Here is a 7462-nt window from a genome sequence, read left to right as displayed (position 1 = left end):
ACTTGTTTACATGATTCAAGAAATGGAGGCCTTATACCCCCCCCCCCCCGGCCCCCCCCCCCCCCCCCACATCAATAAATAGAAACTTAGTGATCGTCATTGCATTCATCATGCATAGTATGGGCGGCCAAACGGGCCAATATCAACAGTCACAAAAACAAACAAAGATGCATACAAACAAACAAAGAAGCATACAAACAAACAAAGGACAGAGCAAAATAGACAAAGTACCCAGAAGAAAGGACCAATTAACAAAGAATAAATCAAAGGTCAGAGCAAAATAGACAAAGTACAGGTCAGAAGAAACAGAGGGCGTTTTGGTTTACGGTAAGCAAATAGACATCAGGCACGAAAACGAGAAAGGACAAACTCAAAAGGACATCAGCTCAGCTACGAAGTGACCCTCAAAGGACAACAGAGGGCGTTTTGGTTTACGGTAAGCAAATAGACATCAAGCACGAAAACGAGAAAGGACAAACTCAAAAGGACATCAGCTCAGCTACGAAGTGACCCTCAAAGGACAACAGAGGGCGTTTTGGTTTACGGTAAGCAAATAGACATCAAGCACGAAAACGAGAAAGGACAAACTCAAAAGGACATCAGCTCAGCTACGAAGTGACCCTCAAAGGACAACAGAGGGCGTTTTGGTTTACGGTAAGCAAATAGACATCAAGCACGAAAACGAGAAAGGACAAACTCAAAAGGACATCAGCTCAGCTACGAAGTGACCCTCAAAGGACAACAGAGGGCGTTTTGGTTTACGGTAAGCAAATAGACATCAAGCACGAAAACGAGAAAGGACAAACTCAAAAGGACATCAGCTCAGCTACGAAGTGACCCTCAAAGGACAACAGAGGGCGTCCTCGAGGTTTTTTTCTTTTTAATCTAGGGCCTACTCCAATATAATACGCTGTAGGTCAATACAACAAATATGGGCTTTCATCGAAAGGGTGCGGTGCGGTGCGGCGCGGTGTGGTGTGCTCAACACACCCATTCGATAAAAGAGGGGGGGGGCTTTTCTCGAAAGGGTGCGTTGAGAGCGGAGTACCATTTTAACACACCCTTTCGATGAAAGCGGGGGGGAGGGGGGGGGGGGGGCTTTTCTCGAAAGGGTGCGTCGACTAGTCTTTCGCATCAGTCGTTTAAAATGAGGATCTCGGACAGAAGGTAATAGTTGCCAATTTAAGTATATCGAAAATGTATTAAGTGAAATGGAATGGTCTTGATTACAGAGTGGTCTCTTTGATGGGGGAGACAGAGAGAAGGAAAAAAGGGAAAGGGAAGATAAAAGGAAAGAAAGAAGAGGAAGAAGAAGAAGAAAAGAGGGAAACGGGGGCGAAAGGCTCTTGCCTCCCCCCCCCCCCCCCCGCCAAAAAATAAATAAGAGAGAAGGGAAAGGGAAAGGGAAAGAGAATAAAAAAGGAAAGGAAGAAGAATATGAAGAAAAGAGGGGCTCTTGCCTCCTCCTCCTCCCCCCGCCAAAAGATAAGTAAGAGAGAGAAGGGAAAGGGAAAGGGAAAGAGAAGATAAAAGGAAAGAAAGAAGAGGAAAAAGAAGGAAACGGAGGCGAAGGGCTCTTGCCTCCTAGCCCTTCTTCCCCTCCTCCCCCCCCCCCCCGCCAAAAAAAATAAATAAGAGAGAGAGAGAAGGGAAAGGGAAAGAGAAGATAAAAGGAAAGAAAGAAGAGGAAGAAGAAGAAAAGAGGGTAACGGGGGCAAAGGGCTCTTGCCTCCTTTCTTTCCTATTCTCCCGCTTTTTTGTTTTTCTCTTTCTTTCTTTTCTTTCTTCTCTTTTCTTTCCTTTCTTTTCTTTTTTTCTTTTCTTTTTCTTTTTTTCTTTTCTTTCCCTTTTACTCTCTTTTTCCCCCTCCCCCTTTTCTCTTTTTCCCGACGGCAGCGCAATTTTACCGACAATATCCTGACAGGTGGGGGGGGGGTGTCGCACCCCCACACCCCCTTTGGAGACGCCCCTGCCTTCGCCACTGTTGGCGACCACAAGGCTATCAATACAAATTAAGACATATTAATGAAGATTCTTTTTTAATGTTGCAGAGAGATAAGTATTTTCTCTATGAACTTTTTTAATGGAAAATAAATAATATTAAAAACATGAATACAATAGCGGTATAATGATGAGAGAGATGATTTAAGTCATACTTTTTTTCAATGTGATTGGAGTGGACTTGAGGGTGGGGGGGGGGTCCTCCTAAGATCTCGGCCGTTTCACAGCCGATCGCCGCGAAAATGCATATTTATGGTAATTTATGCAAACAAGGTCAGAGAATTCACATTTTTACCCATAAATCATATATAATTCATATTCGAGCGTTCTTTTTCACTTCATATATTCGTTAGAATAATAATACGACAACAAAGTTGGAAGAGCCAGTTTATCCCTATGTTATCTCTTGTTTTGATTATTTGTATTTATGTATTATATTATTTTGTTATTTCATTTCATTTCTAACCACAATTCAACTATTTTTACCCAAAATCAAACAAATTTACTTGAAACAAGACCAAATAACCAATGTTTTCTCTTTTTTTAAAAGAATAAATGGTATTTCCATATGTTTGGTACATAAATCACAAAAATGAGCGATTTTAGATTTTTTTGACATGCAAAAACAAAAGGTCACGTGACTCCGCAATTATACGTCCGATTTTCAACAAAAAAATGTTTCAAAAGATGCGTAAGACTCGAAAGAAAAAAGTCATGAAAGAAAAACTGCCGCGGTTCCGGAGTAGTCGCGAAATTACTAGAAAGCACTAATCTTTTTTGGGGCCCTCAAAAATTTGAAAAATCGTACCCCCCCCCCCCTTGAACGCCAGGGGGGGGGGGGTATCTCCCAAAAACGGTAAAAATTAACGTGTTTTTTTTACACGTTTTTTTCACAGGGCGGAGCCCTCAGAAGCTCAGGGGTATTAAACATCAAAATTAACGTCGGATGAGCATAATTTTATACCTTATTTGTGACAGTGGCAGGACACAATTTGGTGTTGGGTCCAGGGGGCGGAGCCCCCAGAAGCTCAGGAGTTTTGTCCATTAAATAATTATTATTTTATACCTTATTTGTGACACAGGGGTCACGAATTGGCGTGGGGTCCAGGGGGTGGAGCACCCAGAAGCTCAGGGGTTTTGGGCAATAAATAACGGTCAGATGAGCATATTTTTATATCTATTTGTGACACTGGCAGACAGAGAGAAGGAAAAAAGGGAAAGGGAAGATAAAAGGAAAGAAAGAAGAATAAGAAGAGAAGAGGGAATAAGGTGGGGGGCGAAGGACTCTTGCCCCCCCCCCCCCGCCAAAAAATAAATCAGAGAGAGAGAGAAAGAGAAGGGAAAGGGAAAGATGATAAAAGGAAAGAAAGAAGAAGAAGAAGAAGAAAAGAGGTAAACGGGGGCAAAGGGCTTTTGCCTCTCCCCCCCCCCCCGCCAACAAATAAATAGGAGAGAGAGAGAAGGGAAAGGGAAAAGGAAAGAGAAGATAAAAGGAAAGAAAGAAGCATAAGAAGAAAAGAGGGAAAGGGGGCGAAGGGCTCTTGCCAACAAAATAAATAAGAGAGAGAGAGAAGGGAAAGGGAAAGAGGAGATAAAAGGAAAGAAAGAAGAGGAAGAAGAAGAAGAAAAGAGGGAAACGGGGGCGAAGGGCTCTTGCCCTCCCCCCCCCCCCCCCCGCCAAAAATAAATAAGAGAGAGAAAGAGAGTGAAGGGAAAGGGAAAGAAAATATAAAAGGAAAGAAAGAAGAGGAAAAAGAATAAGAAAAGAGGGAAACAGGGGCGAAGTGCTCTTGCCTCCTCCCCCCCCCCCCCTCCCCGCCAAAAAATAAATAAGAGAGAGAGAGAGAATCTGTTCTGATCCTGGTCCTGATCCTCAAGAGGGATATAAAGATGACCAATAAGAACGTTATCGTTCGAGAGAGAGTGTTTGTTGCTTCTAGAACATTTTAGAATTAAGTCCCATCACATTGCAGTTGTGGGGAGGGACTATGATTATATTACCCCCTTGGATGGCTTCCCATAAGAGTCCGGCTTTGAAGGTTTCGACTGCGTCGCAGGCAAAGATGCTGGGGGGGGGGGGAAAGTAAATTCCAGGCCCTTATGGTTCTTGGAAAGAAGGTGAGTCGATATATATCCGTCTTGCATCTTATGTTGGAGAAGGAGAGGGAAAGAGAAGATAAAAGGAAAGAAAGAAGAGGAAGAGGAAGAAGAATTTGTGTTCTGCCAGTGTCACAAATAGATATAAAAATATGCTCATCTGACCGTTATTTATTGCCCAAAACCCCTGAGCTTCTGGGTGCTCCACCCCCTGGACCCCACGCCAATTCGTGACCCCTGTGTCACAAATAAGGTATAAAATAATAATTATTTAATGGACAAAACTCCTGAGCTTCTGGGGGCTCCGCCCCCTGGACCCAACACCAAATTGTGTCCTGCCACTGTCACAAATAAGGTATAAAATTATGCTCATCCGACGTTAATTTTGATGTTTAATACCCCTGAGCTTCTGAGGGCTCCGCCCTGTGAAAAAAACGTGTAAAAAAAACACGTTAATTTTTACCGTTTTTGGGAGATACCCCCCCCCCTGGCGTTCAAGGGGGGGGGGGGGTACGATTTTTCAAATTTTTGAGGGCCCCAAAAAAGATTAGTGCTTTCTAGTAATTTCGCGACTACTCCGGAACCGCGGCAGTTTTTCTTTCATGACTTTTTTCTTTCGAGTCTTACGCATCTTTTGAAACATTTTTTTGTTGAAAATCGGACGTATAATTGCGGAGTCACGTGACCTTTTGTTTTTGCATGTCAAAAAAATCTAAAATCGCTCATTTTTGTGATTTATGTACCAAACATATGGAAATACCATTTATTCTTTTAAAAAAAGAGAAAACATTGGTTATTTGGTCTTGTTTCAAGTAAATTTGTTTGATTTTGGGTAAAAATAGTTGAATTGTGGTTAGAAATGAAATGAAATAACAAAATAATATAATACATAAATACAAATAATCAAAACAAGAGATAACATAGGGATAAACTGGCTCTTCCAACTTTGTTGTCGTATTATTATTCTAACGAATATATGAAGTGAAAAAGAACGCTCGAATATGAATTATATATGATTTATGGGTAAAAATGTGAATTCTCTGACCTTGTTTGCATAAATTACCATAAATATGCATTTTCGCGGCGATCGGCTGTGAAACGGCCGAGATCTTAGGAGGACCCCCCCCCCACCCTCAAGTCCACTCCAATCACATTGAAAAAAAGTATGACTTAAATCATCTCTCTCATCATTATACCGCTATTGTATTCATGTTTTTAATATTATTTATTTTCCATTAAAAAAGTTCATAGAGAAAATACTTATCTCTCTGCAACATTAAAAAAGAATCTTCATTAATATGTCTTAATTTGTATTGATAGCCTTGTGGTCGCCAACAGTGGCGAAGGCAGGGGCGTCTCCAAAGGGGGTGTGGGGGTGCGACACCCCCCCCCCCCACCTGTCAGGATATTGTCGGTAAAATTGCGCTGCCGTCGGGAAAAAGAGAAAAGGGGGAGGGGGAAAAAGAGAGTAAAAGGGAAAGAAAAGAAAAAAAGAAAAAGAAAAGAAAAAAAGAAAAGAAAGGAAAGAAAAGAGAAGAAAGAAAAGAAAGAAAGAGAAAAACAAAAAAGCGGGAGAATAGGAAAGAAAGGAGGCAAGAGCCCTTTGCCCCCGTTACCCTCTTTTCTTCTTCTTCCTCTTCTTTCTTTCCTTTTATCTTCTCTTTCCCTTTCCCTTCTCTCTCTCTCTTATTTATTTTTTTTGGCGGGGGGGGGGGAGGAGGGGAAGAAGGGCTAGGAGGCAAGAGCCCTTCGCCTCCGTTTCCTTCTTTTTCCTCTTCTTTCTTTCCTTTTATCTTCTCTTTCCCTTTCCCTTTCCCTTCTCTCTCTTACTTATCTTTTGGCGGGGGGAGGAGGAGGAGGCAAGAGCCCCTCTTTTCTTCATATTCTTCTTCCTTTCCTTTTTTATTCTCTTTCCCTTTCCCTTTCCCTTCTCTCTTATTTATTTTTTGGCGGGGGGGGGGGGGGGGGAGGCAAGAGCCTTTCGCCCCCGTTTCCCTCTTTTCTTCTTCTTCTTCCTCTTCTTTCTTTCCTTTTATCTTCCCTTTCCCTTTTTTCCTTCTCTCTGTCTCCCCATCAAAGAGACCACTCTGTAATCAAGACCATTCCATTTCACTTAATACATTTTCGATATACTTAAATTGGCAACTATTACCTTCTGTCCGAGATCCTCATTTTAAACGACTGATGCGAAAGACTAGTCGACGCACCCTTTCGAGAAAAGCCCCCCCCCCCCCCTCCCCCCCGCTTTCATCGAAAGGGTGTGTTAAAATGGTACTCCGCTCTCAACGCACCCTTTCGAGAAAAGCCCCCCCCCTCTTTTATCGAATGGGTGTGTTGAGCACACCACACCGCGCCGCACCGCACCGCACCCTTTCGATGAAAGCCCATATTTGTTGTATTGACCTACAGCGTATTATATTGGAGTAGGCCCTAGATTAAAAAGAAAAAAACCTCGAGGACGCCCTCTGTTGTCCTTTGAGGGTCACTTCGTAGCTGAGCTGATGTCCTTTTGAGTTTGTCCTTTCTCGTTTTCGTGCTTGATGTCTATTTGCTTACCGTAAACCAAAACGCCCTCTGTTGTCCTTTGAGGGTCACTTCGTAGCTGAGCTGATGTCCTTTTGAGTTTGTCCTTTCTCGTTTTCGTGCTTGATGTCTATTTGCTTACCGTAAACCAAAACGCCCTCTGTTGTCCTTTGAGGGTCACTTCGTAGCTGAGCTGATGTCCTTTTGAGTTTGTCCTTTCTCGTTTTCGTGCTTGATGTCTATTTGCTTACCGTAAACCAAAACGCCCTCTGTTGTCCTTTGAGGGTCACTTCGTAGCTGAGCTGATGTCCTTTTGAGTTTGTCCTTTCTCGTTTTCGTGCTTGATGTCTATTTGCTTACCGTAAACCAAAACGCCCTCTGTTGTCCTTTGAGGGTCACTTCGTAGCTGAGCTGATGTCCTTTTGAGTTTGTCCTTTCTCGTTTTCGTGCCTGATGTCTATTTGCTTACCGTAAACCAAAACGCCCTCTGTTTCTTCTGACCTGTACTTTGTCTATTTTGCTCTGACCTTTGATTTATTCTTTGTTAATTGGTCCTTTCTTCTGGGTACTTTGTCTATTTTGCTCTGTCCTTTGTTTGTTTGTATGCTTCTTTGTTTGTTTGTATGCATCTTTGTTTGTTTTTGTGACTGTTGATATTGGCCCGTTTGGCCGCCCATATATTTGCTTACCGTAAACCAAAACGCCCTCTGTTTCTTCTGACCTGTACTTTGTCTATTTTGCTCTGACCTTTGATTTATTCTTTGTTAATTGGTCCTTTCTTCTGGGTACTTTGTCTATTTTGCTCTGTCCTTTGTTTGTTTGTATGCTTCTTTGTTTGTTT

Source organism: Strongylocentrotus purpuratus, unplaced genomic scaffold (genome assembly GCF_000002235.5).
Source record: "Strongylocentrotus purpuratus isolate Spur 01 unplaced genomic scaffold, Spur_5.0 spur5_scaffold_2, whole genome shotgun sequence".
Lineage (NCBI taxonomy): Eukaryota > Metazoa > Echinodermata > Echinoidea > Camarodonta > Strongylocentrotidae > Strongylocentrotus > Strongylocentrotus purpuratus.
This window is presented reverse-complemented; position numbering follows the sequence as displayed.